We start from the raw sequence: 22,269 nt of genomic DNA, 5'->3' as shown, positions 1-22,269 counted from the left end.
AACGTCTGTCAAGTTTTAAGGCTGCAAGTCTTTTTTAATGCAGTGGGGTTGTTCTAGTCAAGATGGTCTGAGGATATGAGAGATACAAGGTTTACAGGGAGAAATGAAATCTTTTATTAGACACGCCGATACAGTCGGGGGGAAAAAAAAAAAGAAAAAGAAGCCTTTGGGCTCAGAAATCAGTAGTAGGGTCCCCCATTTTTATAGGGAATTACTCATTCTTTATCACAAAGGTGCCATTTAAAGGCCAGATTTTCCAAGTGATCTCATCCTGCTTGTTTGGACGTAGAAAGGTTGCTGCTTTGAGAGAGAGTGTGAGCACTTGAACACATAAGAGTTCAAAGGAAAAGCTCTCTTGCACGCTAACTGTGTTTTCCATTTATGTGACCCTGTTCCTTGTCTGATAATCACGTGGAGTTTTCTCTGTTATTCCACCAAATGTATAGCATGCACACTGAGACCCATTGGAAGAAATATCCATTGAATCTTCTGATTTGAAAAGAGATGATTTCTTTGTTTAAGAGAGTCACGTTTTTGCCTCAATATTTGTATTTACTCAATGGGAAGCCATATCCTCACAATGTGTTTCTGAATTTTGGCGGAGAAAGTAGGAAGGTAACAACATATTGGAAGTTATTTGTTTGCTATATAAGTCCTAACGTCTTCTGCAGTGTCTCAGAGTTACTTTATTTCTCAATATGCTGGAATGATGGATTCCATACATTTTGTTTTGTGAAGTGAGAGAAATTGAAAGAAATCATAGCCCGAGTCTAATGATAAAAATCCCCTCTGTTAAAGCTCTTCATTACAGCACTTTTCAGAACAGAAAAGACGAACTGCTTTTGCAGTGGCACAGGTCCAATCTCAAAGTAGAATCAATTGCTTTGCCAATGCTGAACACAAAGGATGTTCATTGTTTGCAAACTGAATTTTTCTTAGTGCGTGCAAAACTGATGATCAGATTTTTTTTTCTTTAGAGAAACCCCTGCAGTGAAAAAACTGCAGCTGATTCTGTACTTCCCATCCTGGTTTGCAGGAAGGCTTCTTGCTTCACAGTATGATTTCTTCATAATAGCTGCATGACAACAGCATGCCAATGTTTTGAAAAAGCAACAGCCAATGTTATAATGCAGTTGCTTATGTTAGTGCATCTCTGTTGGTTTTTTATTTTTCCTTGAGAAAATAGATTTGCCTTTGTGATTTTACTCTCCTGAGGCTCACCTTGCTATATATAACAAACCTGTATCTACATCTGTCTATGTATATAAGGTTTGGCAGGTGTCAAGGGACCTTCCTGGGCTGTCCCTTCCTGTCACAAGTACTGCATTGTGTCATGCTTGGCGTCAACTGACGAAGTTCTATATGAAAAATAAGGAAAGGCTTCCCACCCCCCCTTCCATTTTTTTTCCCATGCAAAACATGCCTCAGAACCATATCAGATGTGACCTTTTTTCTATTATCTAAACATAATATCATAGTTCTGGCTGACTCCTCCCAGTTCCTGCGCCAACACTGTCTTTACGTTCTTCTTTTCTTCCCTCTTATTCTTCCTCCTTGGTATATTTGCCGAGAGTAATCACATCCCTTTTCACATCTTTTGATGCTAAGCCAGAATCCAACAATACAAATTCATTATGGGGTGGCAAAATCTCACCCAGGTATTCGTGTTTAACCCCTGGGAGATATAAGATAGGGCATCTACCTGGACTCATCCTGACTGTGACTGCAGTATTTTGTGCCTTCAGGACTGGTTTCCTAGAAGAAGCTGGTGATGCTAATGTTGTAAAGTTGTATTTATTTATTGACTGTATCAGCTGCAGAGGATTCCCTGATGCAGAAAACTCCTCTGTGCCAGAGCTCAGGCTGTTCATGTTCCATGGAAAACAGTCCTGCTTGCTGACAAGAAAGTGAAAGTAATCTAGATGCTTCATTAGCAGTATGTATCAAAGCTGAATCAATTGCTTATTTGGGTCTCACTGTATGTCTCTTTATGCAACATCTCTCAGTTGGCTGCAGTTTCCTCCAAAGTCTTTGCAGCATAATGACATGTTGTAAATTACTCTGTGGTTTGTGGAGGTGTTCAATATTGGAAATTCAAGTTGTGCTGCCTGTTTGTTATTGGTCACATGTGGCACAGTTTTTCTTCCTTTACTGAGCTTAGTACGTCAGGATTTTCTATTAAATCCTCAAGTTACTTCAAGAAAGTTATTTGAAAACTTTCTGCCAAATATGCAGGGTTAAAGATTTGCTTATTCTTGTGCGTTAGCACTGATTTAACATGACCACAGAGACAGTGGTAGAAAGCTTAAGAAGGCTGTGTATATAGTAGCCCTGATTTGTTTTTGAGTCCTGCAGAAACATGTTTGCAGTACTCCTGAGCAATCATGTCAATATGTTAGCATAAAATCTCACTAATTTGTCATTTGCTGATATGCATCTCAAAATGACACAGGTCTCATCTGAGAATCTTTGCTAAACATTTAACAAACTGCTGTGGTGGCAATTTTTCCTATATGCTGCATATTCTTATATATTTTCCATTATATAGTATTACAGGATGGATGTTCATTTGTGCTCTCGGTAAGATGCTATATGGCACCAGCTATGACTTTTCTCAGATAAAAGAAATGGTATGCATTTTGTGAAGCACTCTTCTTTACTTCTATTTTTTTTTTCCTGCTTGTTCACTAATTGGCAGCACTGAGTAATTTGTAATCTGCCTTCCCACTGAACCAGTGAGTGTTCTGTGTGTGTTTGCATGTGTTTATTAAGTCTTAGGATTTGTCTATGTTGTAACTAAAATGAAAAGAAACGACTACATTTTAATTCATAATATTTTGATTGAGGTCTGTTTGTAGACCCTGGTTTTGATGTAATTTAAGCTGATAAAAGAATTGTCATTAAGTTACACTGAAATGGCTCTGAAATCTGTGTCTCATGCTAACTACTGCTGAAATGCTAAGGGTGTGATTTACAACTGATTTAATTGGATTGGTTCCATTTACCATCTAAACAAGCCCTTAAATGTTGGAGTGTTTACCACCTGTTGTGACTCTTACCTTGCAGAGATCTTTGTTCACAGGCAGGAGGGCATGCACTGTAATAAGAGAGGAAAAAGGAGTGCTATAAATGTGCATCTCAGTCTGTGCATGCTGTTAAGCTTGCCTCTGGAAAAATGTGAAGTTTTTTCTAAAAATTACAATAAATTTCTTTAGTATATTGATGATGGTGATCTTTGCCAAACTTCTGACAAGTGCTGCATTTTCTGCTCATCAGTTGGGACAGTTAATGTGGGATAAGTTTTCATGCTAGCTCCTCTTATGCTGCTGCTGTGTAAATCTAGGTCTTCTAAAAGTTTGTGAACAGCAACTCTGATAAAAGAACAGAAAAATATGAATGTCTTTAAAATTTAATTATGATGTTGTTTTTTGGAGCGGAGGCTTTAAAACAGTCAATAGGAAATATATGTTTAAGACAGAATGGTCTATACTGGAGAAACCCTGTGAGATATTTTGATGTTACCTGGATGGACTGTTGACACAATATGGTCACCCTACTCCCCTCATAGTCTTCTCTGAAAATGTACCAGTCCATTAGGCTCACTGTTTCCTGCTAGCCCAGCAATCACAATTAGAATGTCCGACATCAGAGTCTGATTCAGGCAGAAAGTCCTACTGGGACATGAGCTCAGTGGCAAAATAATAATCTAAAAAAAATAAAATCTAAGTTTCAATAGGATTTGCTCTGAACCTTATTGATTTCTTGAGATACTGAGAAACTGAATGCCTTTAGGCACCAAATTCTGGCATCTTATTCATTCAGTTTTCCACTTCTTTCTTTGCTTATTTTTTTCTTTTTTTTCCTCAATTTTCCCCACTGTTTAGACCCAAATTCCTGTGATATCTAAGATGCTATAATCTAGAAACCACTTTTTCATGATTTCCCAGAGTTTGTCAGAATTATAGATCTCTCTGCTTACAGATTGTGGGGATCATTAGTGTTCAGCTCTCAGCCACCTCCTCATTTCACCCAGCCTTATGATGTAAAAATAAAACACATTATTTGGGTGGAGGTCTATGTTGCTCCTACGCTGGCATCAATGAACATCTCGAGTTGCTTCATACATTGACTTTCACAGCATTCTTCTTTATGGCTTCAGCACCTCTATTTTCAACCTTTATTGAATTCAAAACCATAGAATCATAGAATATCCCGAGTTGGAAGGGCCCCATAAGGATCATCGAGTCCAACTCTTGGCACCGCACAGGTCTGTCCAAAGTTTAGACCATGTGACTAAGTGCACAGTCCAATCGCTTTTTAAATTCAGACAGGATTGGTGCAGTGACTACGTCCCTGGGGAGCCTGTTCCAGTGTGCGACCACCCTCTCGGTGAAGAAGCTCTTCCTGATGTCCAGCCTAAACTTCCCCCGCCTCAGCTTAAAACCATTCCCGCGGGTCCTATCACTGGTGTTTACAGTGAATAGGTCACCTGCCTCTCCACTCCCCTTCGCGAGGAAATAGTAGACCGCGATGAGGTTCCCCCTCAGCCTCCTCTTCTCCAGGCTGAACAGGCCCAGTGACTTCAGCCGCTCCTCATACGTCTTCCCCTCTAGGCCCTTCACCATCTTCATCGCCCTCCCCTGGACACTCTCCAACAGTTTAATGTCCTTCTTGTACTGTGTTGCCCAGAACTGCACACAGTACTTGAGGTGAGGCCGGACCAGCGCAGAGTAGAGCAGGACAATCACCTGCCTCCACCGACTAGCAATGCCGTGCTTGATGCACCCCAGGATACGGTTGGCCCTCCTGGCTGCCAGGGCACACTGCTGGCTCACATTCAACTTGCTGTCAACCACAACCCCCAGATCCCTCTCTGCAGGGCTGCTCTCCAGCATCTCGTCGCCCAGTCTGTACATATAGCCAGGGTTGCCCCGTCCCAGGTGCAGGACCCGGCACTTGCTTTTGTTAAACTTCATGTGGTTCTTGATCGCCCAGATCTCCAATCCGTCCAGATCTCTTTGCACGGCCTTTCCACCCTCATCTGAGTCCACAACTCCTCCAAGTTTGGTGTCGTTGGCAAATTTGCTCAAAACACCTTCTAGTCGTACATCCAAATCATTTATAAAGACATTGAAGAGGACTGGCCCTAAAATGGAGCCTTGAGGGACCCCACTAGTGACCATCCGCCAGCCAGATGTGGCCCCATTTACCACAACCCTTTGAGCCCTGCCCGTCAGCCAATTGCTCACCCATTGTATGATGGTTTTGTTAAGTCGTATGCTGGACATTTTGTCCAGTAGGATCCTATGGGAAACCGTGTCAAAAGCCTTGTTGAAGTCCAAAAAATCACATCAGCTGGTTTCCCTTGATCGACTAGATGGGTGATCTTATCATAAAAGGAAATCAAATTTGTTAGGCAGGACCTACCCCTCATAAACCCATGTTGGCTAGGACCAACGACTGCATTGTCCCCCAGGTGCACCTCACTAACTTCAAGGATCATCTTCTCCATAATTTTACCAGGCATTGACGTGAGACTGACAGGCCTGTAATTGCTAGGGTCTTCTTTCTTATCCTTCTTGAAAACTGGGACAACATTTGCCAGCTTCCAGTCTACTGGGACCTCTCCAGATTCCCAAGATCCTTGAAAAATAATTGAGAGAGGTCCCGCGATGACATCAGCCAGCTCTTTAAGCACCCTGGGATGGATCCCATCCGGATCCATGGACTTGTATGGATCCAGGTGGAGCAGCAATTCCCGCACACGTTCAGGGTCGGTAGGGAGTTTGTCATTCCCACCGTCATGGTCCTCCCGCTCAGGGCACCCAGGGTCCCGAAGCCCATCATCAGCATTGAAGACAGAGGTGAAGAAGGCATTAAATGTCTCTGCTTTGCCTATGTCATTGTCTGTGAGGAGACCTTCCCCGTCAAGTAGCGGACCTATGTTTTCTTTGGTGCTCCTTTTTCTGTTCACATATCTAAAAAAACCTTTTTTATTGTCTCTCACAGACATGGCCAGCTTCAGCTCTAGTTGGGCTTTGGCCCCGCAAATTTTCTCCCTACAAACACGAACAGCATCCCTGTATTCCTTCCTTGTTGCCTGACCCTCCTTCCAGTAGCCGTACACTTTCTTTTTCCACCTAAGCTCCAGTAGAAGATCCCTAGTCAGCCAGGCCAGCCTTCTGCCCCGCCTGCCTGCCTTCAGATATTTTGGAATCACCTGATCTTGTGCTTTTAGGAGGCACTGCTTAAAGATTGACCAGCACTGATGGACGCCTATGCCTTCAAAAGCAGCTTCCCAGGGGACCTTGCTGACTAGTTCCCTGAGCAGCCTGAAGTCTGCTTTCCCCATATCCAGGGCTGAAGTTTTGGTGGCAGTTTTCCTTCTGTCACCATAAATTCTAAACTCAACCACTTCATGGTCACTATGACCGAGACAGCTGCCAATTGCCACATCTCCCACAAGACCCTCTCTGTTTTCCAGCAACAGATCAAGGAGGGCACCTTTCCTAGTTGGCTCCCTTAGCACCTGCACCAAGAAGTTATCATCTAGGTGCTTTATGAACCTCCTGGACTTGCTCGTGTCAGCCGTGTGGTGATCCCAGCTGACATCTGGCAAGTTGAAATCTCCCATGAGGACAAGGGGAGTTGATTTGAGGCATCTCTTAGTTCTGCAAAGAATAATTCATCGTTGTTGTCATCCTGGCCGGGTGGTCTGTAATAGACTCCCACGACGACATCCCCTTTATTTGTTCATCCCTTAATCTTTACCCAGAGGCTCTCAACTTTGCCATCCCCAACTTGAAGTTCCAACTTGAAGTCCAGCCCATGCTTCACATACATCGCCACCCCGCCACCTCGCCTACCCTGCCTGTCCCTCCTGAAGAGCCTGTAGCCATCTATTGCAGCACACCAGCCACAGGACTCATCCCACCAGGTTTCGCTTAAGCCAATGATGTTGTAGCTGTGGGACTGGGCCAAGACTTCTAGCTCGTCCATTTTATTCCTCATACTGTGTGCGTTTGTGTAGAAGCACTTCAAATGTGCTTCCCTACACACAGCACCTTGTGGAGCCGACCAAAGGACCTCACTGGCAGACAGTCCCTCTGATTCTAGTGCACCATCCCTTAGCTCATCACCGGCGTGCCTGGTTTTATCCCCTTCGCCCTTCAACTCTAGTTTAAAGCCATATCTATCAGCCCTGCCAACTCCTGAGCCAAAATCCTTACCCCTCTCTGAGAGAGGTGCATCCTGTCTGGTGACAGCAGGCCTGGCATCACATGGACCTTCCCATGATCGAAAAACCCGAAGTTCTGTTGGTTGCACCAGTCCCGAAGCCACGTGTTAATGTGGTGAGCCCGCTTGTCAGCAGCGATCCCCCCTATTGGAAGGACAGAGGATTGGAAAATGCTGGATTAAGTTAGTAAATGAGTCTCCAAGACCATGTGTTTATTGACTTTCATGTTCTCCTTCTCTTTAAGGCTATTTATTGTCTTCCTTTGCTACTCAGAAATGTTCTAATTCATCTCTAAGGTGAAGAGTAACCTAGAATGTATCTACACAACTTGTACACATTCTTTGTTCTCCCAGTCTAGCTCTTCTCTCCTTTTCCATTTTTTCTAACCTAGGGTGTATATATATACATAATGTATATATACATATGTATATATTTACAATTTATTTACATTTCTGTTTTATTTTTCTATATTGTTAATATCTGATAGCCTCCTTAAAATGGTTCTTTTTTTCCCCAGAAATGACCTTAAGCATTTCAAAAAAATCAGGCACAGATTTTAGGATGCCAATGGAGTTCTTAGCTGGATTCCTAATTCGTGCCTGCAAGTAAGCATGAGATTCTCTGCCTAGGTGGGTACCTATCTTATACACATGGAGCCTGCCAAAGCATTCATAGCATCATTCAGCATTCTCATTTTCTCGCTGGTCAACAACCTTAAGCAACAAACAAATTCAACTTATAAATACATCATTAATTCAACTGAAAGACACCAGGCCCAAATCCTCTTTATTCTCAGCGCACTTACATTTTGTATTGTATACAAATTAATTAATTACTTCCCTAAACTTTTGGGGAGCAAGACCACATTACGTTTGTGATGTAGAAGTGTGTGCGCGCTGCAGGCTTGAAGTATTATCTGGGGTGCTCAGAGCAGTGTGCTCTTTCTATAAGAGAACGTGTTCATATTTTCATGCTTTTAGAAGTTTTAATAATAGATGGATATTATGCCTGACCATATTGTCTCTATTTGTAGAGACAACATGAATCCAGCAAACACCAGAGTTCCTGGACCGTTCTCATTGTTAGCTTCCTGCTACAGCAAGAGCCCTGTCACAACAGACTTCTTTTACCATGAGTTCTCTACAGCCATCTAGAAATGAACATATAAATTTTACAAGGATTTTACTGTCATAGCTCAAGCTCTAGATTTGAGCAAAAAAGGCACCTCTGCCTATCAAGGTAATAATGTATTAACCTTTTACATACTTGTATACTTTTCACTCCATGTGCACTTTGGGAAAGTGGAGGCAGGAAAAGTTCTTTTTTTTTTTTTTTTTTTCTTTTCCTGATACTTCTAGAAACTAAAGGTGTCTCATTTCATGTGGAGGTGGCTAGGACTTCTGCTTCTAAAAGTTATATTGTGGGGGCCTCACCCTCTGACTGAATTCAAGTTAAATCTATATCTCTTCCTGGATTAGGTTTTGATACAGTAAATCATGTAGTTGGAAGTCACAGACAGTCATGTCATCTCAGAGCCTCAGGTATAGTGCATAGGTATTAGGACGCTGAAAGTAGGCACTATGAGAAAAGAAATCTTAGTGCTAAAGCTCACTTAAATAAAGGATAAATTATTTTATTTATTTATTTATTTATTTATTTTGTAGTAGGCTTCTGATAGCAATTATATTTTGGACACCTACCAGATTATAGCAGATTAATCCACTATTTTTCTTTTGGTTGGGAGGTGCAGTGAACAGAATTGAAGTCAAATACTGCAACTCTTAATACCACTGATGACCCTGGAGACAGAAAACCACAATTATGGTATGGCATAGGTAGTTAAGTAAACTTGTTCTTTCCCCAGGCATCTTGCTCAGATCCCTCTCAGCTTTTACTTCTCCTCTACAGGAGGCATGTAAACATTTCATCAGAGACTGTGCTGCAGAGAATCTCTTGCAGATTAAGTCTGATTTGTCTAAGCTAAATTCTGCTTCCAATACTCTTTTAGATACAGTACAATTAATTGCAGTAATGATAAAATCAAGGGAAGTTACATACAGAATGGGAATACAATATGAACGGGAATAATGAATGGGAATAAGATACGAACATCACTACAAATATTGGGGGAAATCATTGCCTCGACTACGTAGTCAGAGCTCTCTTGGACTAGAATCTATCCTGAACAACATACTAAACTTTCCTAAATCTGTTTTAAATCCACACATTTTGAAATTGCAGGAGGATTTGAATGTTCATGCTATCTTTGTAGCCACTTGATTGTAACTGACACTCCTCAGAAACAAAACAAAACAAAACATGTTGTATCCCTCCAAAAGCTTCTCCCTTTCTCAGAACACTTGTAATTCTATTGTTGTTGAAGCTATTTAATCATTTTTTACAAAATCAACTTAAATGAATGAGGCCTGTGAATGGAAAAATGACATAGTGGGAACTGATATATAGAGAATGTTTTTAAAGAAGTATTATTTGTCTTCTGCCTTTTTTCCTCTGCTAAAAAAAAAAAAAAAGGTACTTATTTAAAATTTATTTCAAAAGCTGAATAGAAATAAGATAACAAAAATAACCAATTCTGTCTGGCATGGTTCTATTTGTTTGTCTCATAATTATAGCATCATCACCTGGATTTTAGTAAACATTTGCCCAGTGCTGAAAATATCTTAAATACACAGAAAAAACACAAATCTAATAAATATACAGGAAAAATTGTATTATCCAAGGTATATCTATAGCTTGTGATTTCAATAGCAGGTTAAAAGGAACAGGTGAAAAGCTGCCTCTTCAGATGTCTGTATGGCTGGTGGTGATTTTTCTGTTGATATCTTCCCCAAAAGCTGTTGTTGCACTGCCAAGTCACACAGAAACAAAGGTACATGAGGTCCTGCACATAAGATGCAAAGAGAAGTTTCTTTTTTTTTTCTCTCTTTTTTTTTTTTTTTTTTTTTTTTCCGTAAGCTGTCTTCTAGCAAGTCTTCTGCTATGGTTGTTGACCTGGGTTGATGGTGTCGAAAACCTCGGAAAAATCTTTCCCATAGCTCCACTTTTTTCCTTTGTTCCTTCTACCTTCAAATCCAGCCAAATCACTCATGTCACTATCTGGAGGGAGGATTTATGGTTAAACAATGTCTCAGACTGGAATTTGGCATATTAGACTCCCATCCAATTGCATATGGACTAAAACGATGAACTGCCTTAATACAAGGTGGTCTTTGGGCTTTCAAAGATCTGCAAAACAAACACAAATTGATTGTTGAATCTACTGAAATTTTAGGTGGTAAGGCTCTAGATTTTCTTACTGTTGCTCTTACAGGGGGTAGTTGTGGCCAGGTAAAGAAATACTACTCCTTCAGGAATACTTTTAAATAATCTGCTTCTCTATGGAAGCTGCCAATCGCTTACTCAGTCTTGCACTCCATGTTTTTTTTAACTTGGGCCAAAAGAAGGAAACTGTCCCACTTGTTTTAATGCATTCCTGATGATTTTGATGGAAGATCTGAATGTATAAAGAACACAAGATCCTGCCCACTAGCAGCCAAAAGGATAAAATTTCACATTCATTACTCCAGGGAATCAGGGAAAAAAAATAATCACTAAGAGCATGCTCTTGAAGTTAGGAAGAAATAAAAGAAAAGCTGTGGGTAAACTGAGAGCCATGTATTGGAACAGACCTTCCCATCTTCTCATACAGGGAGGCATTCTGTTTCCCCATACACTGTAACGGGAGAGCCGAGTAGTGCTTCCTAGCTTGCCTCATCAGATTGCCGTGTTGGTGGCTTTCAATCTGATCGTTAATTATTCTTTTTTATTGCATGTTTTTATATTAGACACTTAGCTCTTCTTTGTAATTAGATGTAGCGATTATAGTATCTTTTTATATTACACTGGAGCGTTCCTTTAATGCAGACATCAAATGAAACAAAACACATAAAGCACAAAAAAAGGGATCACAACAATAATGCTTGGGTCCGAAGGAGTGAAGAAGCGGGAAAAAGTGAGTTGCAGTTATTGCTTTTGGCTCCAGCAACCCTGTTCATTATTTTTTTTTTAATTCTTCTCCAAATTATGTTTATTCATTTATTACAATTCACTGAATGAATTAAATATAAAACCAATCCAGATTTTTAAAGACAGACATTCTGTGTTGTATTTAAATGCAACTTTTTTCTTGTTGTTCAGTTGCTGGGAAACATTTCTCTTTTTAGTGTAAATGTTTCCTTGAGGAAAGGTTTATGTGGGGTGAGCAGAGAATACTCAGAGTGGAAGAAGAAGAAGTATAGTATCTAACAACACAGAGCAGATCCATGCTGTTCTTTCGTGGCAGCCTTTACACAGTGAACAGAAGTCTAACAGCTTCCCTTTATCTAAGGAACAACACGTATTCCACAAGTACCATTGCACATGGCTTCATCTAGGAGTCTGAGAACAGAATTACCTTCTCCCTGATAAAAATCATTATCATTCTGGAATTATTCTGAAAAAAGGCCATCTTCGGGGGTGGTTGGTGGGGGGCGGGGGGGGGGGGGGTAGGGTTAGTGTACCATATACTATAGGATTTAATTCCAAGAAATACTGAAGTTTGAATGAAATCTCTTATTTTACATTAGTTTAAAAAACTGATTTGATTCCCTCAGTTGCTTATACAAGTGCAAATCAGGAGTAACTTTTGGAGTGCCTCCAGAGGAAGGTCAGCAAACGAAATAAATTCTCTACTTTGTTGGAGACCTGGTTGGAGGAGGACAACCATCCTTTGTAAGAGCTGTGTTTGAAAATGCACAGAAGATACACCAGCTGCATTAAAAAAAGACATTTTGATCTCAGGCATACACCCTGCAATTCTACTTCTTAATTCCTGGCTAGTCACACTGCTGGAATCTTATTCATCCATTGAGCAAAATATATGTTTGTCCTGAAATTATGTAAATAAGGTAAGTGTTTAAGATTTAGACCTGGAATAATAATGTTAACACCATCGTCCCTTCAATAAACATCAAGCTTTGAATATAATGTTAGTTTTGCTATATATGTTCTATGCCACAGAAAAGCACAAGCTGACACAGAGATTATGTGGTATTCTTATTGTATTTAAAACAACATTTAGAGAGGGTAACTCCTACTGCCATTACGTGTGTTTGAAAGTAAGCCCCTTTTCATCAGTGGGAATGTGTCAGAATTTTGTAATAAAGCATGCTGTGTTATATATTTAAACACAGTCCAAATTAATTAAAGTGTAGTGGACGTGAAAGATACATGCTCAATGTGACATTTCAAATAGGGAGAAAATATGATAATGAGCTATTTCCATGTGTTGCCATCCTTCTGGTTAAATAATACTTCTGTTTTCAATGAAGCCACTGAGCAATAACATTCATTTTTGGAGTTCCACAGTGGTTAAAGCTGATTGTATACAGGCTGTAATCATTATTCTAATTCTGCCCAGGAAACCCTCTCTCCCCACCATGGAGAAATTTGGAATAAAAAGTCTCGTTCCAGGAAAAAGAATTTCCAAATAATCCTGGGCACCAGATCAAAATATGAGCTCCAAATCCCTTCCTTTTTCTTAATAAGAATCAGCACTTTGAAAAATGCTGCTTTGCAAGGAAATAATTGCATTAGTCAGCCTCTTGGCACTGGTGTGGGCTGGAGCCTTCTCTTAAAATGAGGCCCAACCTCACCCTGCAGTGCATCCAAATCCCCCAAAGATGCAAATAACCCCAAGACCCTTCTTTAACAGGGCTGTTTTTTCACTGCTGGAATTCCCATAGCTCTGCTGCTGCAAACAGCTGCTTTCTCACAGGCAGAAATATATAGTATGGGACAACAGGACAGAGAGGCATCTGGAGAGGTAGCCTGTCCACACTGATGCTTGAGGTAACCTCTGGTAAGTCATTACTTAGGTGCTGAAGAGTAGAGGCCAAAAAAGAAGCGAGAAATAAGTGGTGCGTATTTTCATCCTGTCCTTTGCTTATAAAGGATGTGATCATCAGATGTCAAATTCAGGTCTGCGTTTGATGCCTTTGGCAAACCATACAGTCAAAAAGGTTGGTGATAAATGGTTGTATATTTGCCATTTGCTAGGTATGTTCTTCAGATTTTAGTGCTTAGGATCAGGATGACTTTAATGTTCAGGACATACACCCTGACAAGTGCTAGGAAAATGTCTCTTCAACATTCTATATGACTGCTTTGATTGCTCCAGGCTGGAGAGATCCTCGGTTTACTGAGTATTTTACATTTTTATTTACATTTTAAAAAAATTTATTTATTATTATTATATATTATATATAATGTATATATATGATATTACATATAAAAATATTTTATTTATTTACATATATGAGTTTACTGAGTGGAGTAAAGCCACGTGCCTTTCACTTGAGTGATTTTTAGAACCAAGACAAAATTTTCGTTTTTATTAAGCATCTGATTTTCTAATTTTCAGCAGTGAAATGGTTGTACATCACTGGTGAAGGATGAAAGGGGAGCAGGGCCCATTATTGGAAATCAGAACGCAATGCTGGAGTGTTGATTTGCAGGAACAGAAACAAGCCTTGACTAGCACCAAGACCTTAAACCATCCAAGGAACCATTCAAGCTGGATGACACCACTGACTTCAGTGCTGAAGTACTTTTCCCGTTTGTGCCTTATGTTGTCGTTATGTAGATCTAGCTCATCCTTTTGAGCTCTCCATCCCATCACCAAAATAACTATTTCTTTCACAGCTGCCCTTCAATTAGATAAATAATGAGTACCTGTTTTAAGTAACATAGTAGAGCCCGTACTGGAAACTATTGTGGAACAGAATGGGCCACTCATCTCTCTTGTTAACAGACTACTAAGAAAGGGATCTATTTCCTAAAGTTTAGGCTGCTGGAAGAGTAATTTATTTTTCTGATAGCTTTATGCACAACTTTGTACACTGGCACTACTGAATCTATTAAATATATAGGAACTGAGTACTACAGTGAGGTTAATGAACAGGGCAGGTAGCGAGGTACCAACCCATCCCTACGGATGCTCTTTGTTAGCAGTATGTTTCAGGTGCTCAGGGTTACTTCCTTCGTGCACCAATATCCTACCAGTTGTTAGTTGTTCCTCTTCAGTTAAATAACCAGTAGCAAGTGCTCTTGCATTAACTGCCATTAACCTAATGGGAAAACACTATGCAGATATAGCTTTCAGTCATGAATTTGAATACAACCAAGTAAAGAATGCATCGTTAACCTGTTCATGTGTAAACTAAGCTCAGGAATGTGCTTGTGTCAGTAAGAAAAGCATATAAAACCAACTGTGCCAAATCAGAGCTTGCCAGAATCCTCAGCACCTGGTAAAGTGATGGATGGAGCCAGACTGTGTGTGGTAGGTACAGCTTTATCCCTGCGTTGCAGAAAGCACTGGGGCACAGGAGAGAGAAGGCTTTCAAAAGTGCCAATGCAGATTAGTTGCAACTCTTTTGTAGGCTTTTATGTGACTGTGGGAATGAGAAGTGTAATGGATAGTTTACCTTGTCGCCTTGGCGAGGTTCTACAGAAATGCAAAGGCAACATAGCAATACAGACCATGTACTCTCTGCTGTAAGCAGGAGGTCATGCTGGTGTTTCTTCATTCAGGTTTTGCCCTTCTGTCTCTGGAGTATTTAAGCATTGAGGTCTCAGTGTACCATGAGGTGTCTGAACAAAGAGAAAGAATCTTCCTCTGCCTAGGAGATGGTTGTCCGAAAGAGTTAAAGTTCGGAGCTAGAAAATATTTTGTGTGTGTATTTGGGAGGAAACGGTGGGAGAATAAACCAATAACAAAGCCACTGTCTTCAAACACTAGAGAAACAGTAAGTTGGGAAGAATTTAGAAGCGAACAGTGACATTACACCTGTTGTGTGGGGGATGTTTATAGCTTTGTACTGATCAGATTTTTTTTTTACCGAAATGTTTTTTTCTTATGGGAGATTGTGCTCTAATCTTAACAGAGATTGGGCTTTGTGCAAAAGAGACCATCATTCTAATACTCACAGTGTGCAAAACGTGAGAAGGGCATGTGTCTATCCATGTACCTGTCCACCCCAGGCTCTTCCTGCTTCCCAGTACCTGGTGCATAAATCTGAGATTTAAGTGTTACAGCCTTCCCCTTTGCCAGCTTCAGACCAGACATTGGTAATTCAGTCCAGCATCTCCTGGGTTAGTGACCTAGTGAATGGGAGCTTCCTTGTCTTCGCCTGAACAAGGAGAGTTGTTCCTCTGGCTTTGCTAGTCCAGAAATCTCTGTTCTTCACCAAATGGAGAATATGAAAAAATAGCAAAGCTGATAAATCTGTTTTGGGGTATAAGGAAAACCAGACTTGTGTGCGATCAACGCAGTTATCACTGGCAGAGGGATGGTGGGAGTTGATTGTCTGAACAGCAAGGAGAGCAGATAGTGGGCTGGAAGGCAAAAACAAGAAAGCCATTTGATGCAGTGAAGGAGGAAGAGCTGTCAGAACGATGCATGGAGGGACTAGCGTGCAAGAGTAAAAAGAAATAGTTGGGCAGCAACACCGTCAGTAGATTGGTGGGAAGCATGTAAGTGGCAACTTTACAGATCAATAACTTGGACAAATTAGAGAAACTGATCCAAGATAGGTTTAGACAGAAACGACCAAGCTCTTTTGCGTCATGCTCCCAGACTGTGTAAGAATGGTACTGGACTGAATGTGCCCTGTGAGAGCACAGAGGGCAGTCATTGATTAAAACCTGCACATGACAGAGACAAGGACTGAGGCAAGGCTGCTGGGTTTGGAAAAGGGAGGGCTGAGGAGGGGTGCAAGAGGATCAGTTCATCTAGAGTGTTTGGCGCACAGGGTAGGTTATAGAGACCATTGCAAATACTTAAAATGAGAGAGATTGCAACGAAATTAATCTAGTCTGGAAGGGAATGGAAAGGAATTAGCACATGGCCTCTGGTAAATAAGGGAGTGGGAGGACATGATATCTAGAGATCAGGCAGCGAGGAGACAGAAGGAGGGGGATTGCCTTTCTAATTACGGGTATCTGTAACTTTCCTGAGATATAACAGGCAAAGGATGACTAACAAATGGCTGAGTCACGGAAACCGTGTGACTGAAAGTCTAAATTCAGCTGCTGAGGAGCCTGAATGCTCACATGAACCTTGGAAATTTTCCTCTAATGCTGATCTGGTGCAGGTGATCCTAATCTGCCTATAGCCAAAAATATTCCAACTGCTGTTTGGAAACATGCAGCTCAGTAAATAGGTCAATATTCATGCTGGCAGGCCAGTTCATTACCCAGTTCACCCATTCCTAGTGGAGAAGGACACTTTTGGACAACTAAACAATTGTTTGTCCATTTTCTACCCATACGGACATTTGCACAGAAATTTAATCAAATGCTGTTTGAGCCTTCACTTTAGCAATTTGGGGAATGATTTTGCTTAGAACAGGAATAATGGTTTGCCAGTCTTCTTAAGTCTATTACTACCACTCACCATCTACTACTTGCAGAGCTTTCAAATACTTGATGCTTCAGGAAGTAAGGGGAACATGTGCCCTCTGTTTCAGTAGGAGGAACATGTGTCCTCCCTTTCAAGCTGTTGACTATTGAAAGCCTTTGTTTCATGCATCATTAATGCTGACCTAAAGTGGTACTGCAACCAAAAGAAGTGACCCCTGCCTTCCCCTCCCCTTCTCCTGTGACCTAGTTTGGGGAACTGATGTAGGTTAAAGTTCTCTTTTCCTTGACACCAGCTGATTAACCAGGTACCATCACTGCTGTCTGAAGTATTTCAGGCAGTATCTTTATGGAAAAGATATAAAGGTAAAATCTCCCTTGCTCCCCAAGAGTGGGATAGTAAGTTTTCCTGATAGCAATTACTGAAGAACTGCAGGCTGATAGAAACTGGGATTAATGTTCCTCCCCAGCTGAGCTGGAGTTTCCTGTGTGTTCACTGGAAACATTTGGACAGCAGTGGGCTTTTGTGGATAGTGTGGATTAATGGAGTTTGCCTTTTTCTGACTTGGTGATCTGTATCTTATGTGAGGCTGGTGAGTCGACCCACTTCTTCCTTACCTTTTTATCATGGGGAAATGGCAATAAAGCAGACAAGCTGGCTACTGAGGACAAATCTAGAATAGACAGGTTTTTAGCCTCAGGCCTCAGACATTAGTCACATGCAAATCAGTGACAAATCAGTGCCTAGGAAATCACCAACTGAAACCATTTGTTAAAAATACACAACAAATCCTTCTCTGTATAAAGAAACAGATCTAATGTCCCTGTTCAGCATCACTTTTCAGAAAAGTAATTGGACTTTTTTGCAAAGTTTCATGGAAGGTCTACATTGGGAAAAGTAAAGCAAGGTGTTACCTGACTCCTAATTCCTCCTCATTGGTCTTCCATCCCTTCTTTTTTTGCCAGAGGGTCTCAGCAGCTGATGCTTTTATGAAACAGCTCAGAGAAGGTGGCCTTGTTGTAGTTTCTTTGTGGAAAGTTTCACTGTCATAATTCCCTGGATGGTACACAGTACTCTGAGCTTCTTTCTGCCTGCACAATAGCTAGTTTTAAACATTTGTGTTTAATCAAGAGTGAAGTAAATGTCAGAGATTCAATGTTCTAGATCAGCAGTTTCCAACACTGCTACATCTTAATCAAGCAATTAGGTGCTTTTTTTTTTTTTTTAATGTTATTGTTTGGTGTTTTCTGCATTGGAGAAGGGAACAGATTTGCTGCTTTGCTCTGATGACTGCTAGCAGCAGTGTTTGTTGTTAACAGAGACATTTACACCTAACCACCAGTTGGCAGGTGTTAACACTTTGTTACTTGCTATTCCCACATGCTGAGGATTGTGGGAAAGCTGTCAAGCTCTCTTGTCTTGTGTAACGCTTCTGTTTTACAATAACAACAACAAGAAGCCCCGAACAAGTGCAGAAGCTCTGTAGGAATACAGCACTAGCAAGGGAAACAACAGGATGGATTCTGATGCCTCCTGGCTTCGAGCAGAGGTAGTATGGGCTTTGTGGAAAGTTTGAGATATTTCCTTATCTTGTTTGGAAGTGCACAGATAGATGTTGACTTATTTATTTGGTTATATGGTCTGATCTCTAGAAGAAACTCTGTCCCATGCATGTCCCAACAGTTCTAGTCTGCCTCTGATGTTTTTGCACTCATTTGTATTCAGGAAAAATTTGTATTTATAAACACAACATACAGTCTGAGAGAATAGCATGAAAAGAGGATAGCAATGTTTTGATTTATCAGGGGGTGACCCTGGCAAGTGGGAAAGGAGAATTTCTATCAGTGCAGCCCTTCTGCAGAGTGCAGATGTGTTCAGAACCAAAAAGACCTGCTACGAACTAAAGCAAATACATACATAAAATACTTCTTTGTCTCTTTTACTTTCTGTCATCCATATACTTGCATATGCTGAGCCTTTGCAACCACAAGGTCATTGTTTGATAGTCAGGTGATCCAAGCAATTGATTTATTACTGATGAAGTGAGGATTGATTGATTTTTTATTTTTTTATTTTTTTTCGTTTACATGAAGACAGAAAATTAAAGGAGGAGTGGGAGGTACAAGGCAGCTGCAGTCATGTACAAAGGAATCAGTATCTATGAAACTCGGTAGAGCAACTGAGCCAAAAAGTTACCATGACTTACATCAGTTTATATGGCTGATTTTAATAGGGCTTCACTGGCTAATTGTACCCCTTCAGATTAAGTCATTATTTCCTTAATCTGCAGAATTATGCCCTCAGTGAGGAGGAGTGCTTCAGAAGAAGGGGACATGAGAAAAGGAGTGATGGGGACTGTGCATGTGGGCCATGGTTGAGCTGCCTTTCGAGCATGTTTCCAAGTTTGGATTCTGTCTCCAATTCAATTCATATCCAAACAAACACTAGCTCTGGACCAGCTATACGATGTGGTAGGAAAAACCTATCTTACACAATGAATAAAATGGATTCAGGATATGAGATACACCCATGTTGGCTTGAATCCATCAATGCCTGTCCTGTCAACCTGAAGCAATGTGCCCTGACAGATGGATTGGCCAAGGTTTTTCCTGAAAAGGCTCCTACTGTATGACATGAGGGGCATTTGGAGGTAGCTGAGCAGCATGTTGCTAGCAATATGGATGTATGGTCATGCTCTAGTGGCCTGCCCCAGGTCTGTGTTATGCAAGCTAGTGTTGACATAGCCTTGAAGTCTCTGAAGTTAAGTTGATTTTCGTTCTGGAAGACATGCTTGAGATTAGCCAAAAGTTAGGGTCTTAATGAAGAAATCACTAGAAGAAATCCCCTGGGCTGTTTTGCAGAGTGCCAGGGTGGAATCTGAATGGTCTATTCAGACTTCACAGGTCTGTGAACAACTGCAGTAAGCAGTATATTTTATGGAGTTAGCCTTATTTTCTTGACATGAAAATCATCCCTGTACCTGTGCATTGCTTTAAAAAGCCTACATGTTTGCAGAGCCACCTCCTGCAAGCTGGTTCTGAAATATCTGCCTGCTAAACTTGGGTATGTGGGGGAGGTACTGGCTTACATACATCTGCATTATGTACTTCAGACTTCTCTTAAGAAATTATTTGCCCTTGTTTGGCCACAGGAAGCAAGTCAGGGGAGTCAGTAATATTGACAAAATCAATACGTGGAACAAATATTTGCAAACATGTTGTGTGTAGGCATGAAGCTGAACTTGTTCTTGTGTGTATTCAGTGATATTTGTGTCTTTTGAAAAGCCTAGGTACAAAAATCATGTGGCTTAGGGAAGCCCAAGTGAAAGTGAGAAGAGAGAAAACCGGTCATTTCATGAATGGGACTCAGAAAGTGGGTTTGACTTCTGCCACACACCCTCTGTTGACTTAATTTGTTTGAGCACTGCGAGTTTTTTGTAAGTAGAGGCAGCATGATTTCTAGGTCCTGAAAAACATGCATTTTTTGAGGTGCTCAGGTGAAAAAATAAGTGATTTAATGTTAGCAGGCAATAAAAATGTCCCTTTGTAAGACTGGAAGTCCTTCCTCCCATCTGAAGGCCAGGAATAGCTGTGAACACAGTCTCAACCACTGCAGCAATAAGTAAAGTAGGTTATCCTGTGTCCATAATGGCTTATGCCATTTCACTTTGCAGTGCAACAGATTTGGAAAAATCATAGAATCATTAAGGTTGGAAAAGACTTCCAAGATCATCTGGTCCAACCATCACCCTACTACCAATGTCACCCACTAAACCATGTCCCTAAGCACCATGTCCAACCTTTCCTTGAACACCCCCAAGGATAGTGATGCCACCACCTCCCTGGGCAACCCGTTCCAATGCCTGACTGTTCTTTCTGAGAAGAAATGTCTCCTAATTTCCAACCTGAACCTCCCCTGGCACAACTTGAGGCCATTCCCTCTAGTCCTATCACTGGTTATCTGTGAGAAGAGGACAACACCCAGCTTCCTACAACCTCCTTTCAGGTATTTGTAGAGAGCAGTAAGGTCTCCCCTGAGCCTCGTCTTCTCCATTCTAAACAACCCCAGTTCCCTCAGCCGCTCCTCACAGGACTTGTGTTCCAGGCCCTTCACCAGCTTCATAGCCCTTCTCTAAATGCTAGCAGTCCTCTGTGTCTTCCTTTGTTGAAGGATGAGATCTCTCTGAACTGTGGCAGCAGCTTTGGTGTGATCATATCTTATCCGCAGCTGCTGTTTTCTACCTGTACTCTGGAGGAGCCTGAAGGTCTACAGTGAGGCCTTGGATATCGCTGCTTTGGCTGTGGGCATGCACACAGGTCGGTTCCTCCTTAAGGGACTGTCTGTATGGAATGCTGATCCTGCAGACACAAGACCTATTAATTAAGCTACTTGCTTATATGGGTATCTGAAGGACTAGAGCTGAGCTTTGTGAGTTTTATTGCCTTCAGTACCCTAGTTTAAGTAGATACCTCAGTATTTTGCAAGGGGATTCATGTTTAATTTGGATTATTTGATCTCCATAAATGAAACAAGGAAGGAAAGATTTCCTGAATTCCTGGCATGATTTCTGTTCCGTTTCTTTTTTTCCTCTTTATAAACTTCATTTTCTCTCTCTCTCTCTCTTTTTTTTTTTTCTTTCCCACCCCACCCAGGCTCAAATAGTGCCGGGAAATTCTGTACTTACCCAGCTGTACTGTCTGAGGAAAGCCAAGTTTTTTTTTTTCCATGCATCAAAACATAATAGCTCAAAATGACTTATTAACTTGTTGAGTTTCCCAGAGAGAAGACGTATCAGATGCTTTACTTATATGCCCTTTGTACCTAGCTAGAAGGCCAAATAGAGGTTAGGGCAAGTGGACACACACGACTTCTTTATCCAGGTCCTTGAGGATTTCCCATCAGTTAAGTCAGCGATTCTCTTTCTCCCTCTCTCTCTTTCTCCCTCTCTCTCTCTCTCTCTCTCTCAACATAGATGAAGTAAAAGAGGTTAATTAATTTTGATTGAAGTCCACCTCCTCCTGCAAACAGTGAATCCTGTGGACTGAAGTGCCATCATTTGTTCCTCACATGGCTCTCCTGCCTGAAAAAAATACAGCAATCACCTTAAATAGCTTGCATCAAAATGGTTCATTATATGGAAATATGTATTATGGAATGGTTTTAGATTAGATCAACTTGTGTATTAGCAAAGGGATCCAGTAAACATTTCCTTGTATATATATATCCACTACTTCTGTGTTGATGATGAAATTGGGCTAATGCACTTTTCTGTCTTGCTTCAGATCAGTGTGACTTTTTTCTTGCTGCTAATAAATGAAGTCCTAAAACACTGGAGTTCTGTGGGTTAGTACAGTCTTGTAAAAGCAATAGAAAAAATGTTTGTTTGGACTGGCAAGGAACACTTATTTAATTTACTGCACTTTTTGTTGGGTTCATTATATGTTCTGGGCCATGACAAATGATTACACAGTATATTATCCTTCAGTGTTCCCTTACATGAACATTCACACCCAAATCAGAAGTGTGGTGAAACACGTATCAGCAAAGCCGCTGTGACTTAGAACTAAATGTTATC

General features: G+C 40.9%; 1 long non-coding RNA gene across 1 annotated transcript in view; it reads left to right on the top strand.

The window, feature by feature from the left end:
• Positions 1-22,269, top strand: part of LOC308190917 — a 105,351-nt gene that overhangs the window by 15,538 nt on the left and 67,544 nt on the right. Inside the window, exon 4 of the long non-coding RNA XR_013947567.1 lies at positions 11,890-13,136. This is a non-coding gene — a long non-coding RNA (uncharacterized lncRNA). The remainder of the gene's footprint in view (positions 1-11,889; positions 13,137-22,269) is intronic.

Source organism: Anser brachyrhynchus, assembly GCF_964034855.1.
Source record: "Anser brachyrhynchus genome assembly, chromosome: 2".
Taxonomy (NCBI): domain Eukaryota; kingdom Metazoa; phylum Chordata; class Aves; order Anseriformes; family Anatidae; genus Anser; species Anser brachyrhynchus.
This window is presented reverse-complemented; position numbering and strand designations above follow the sequence as displayed.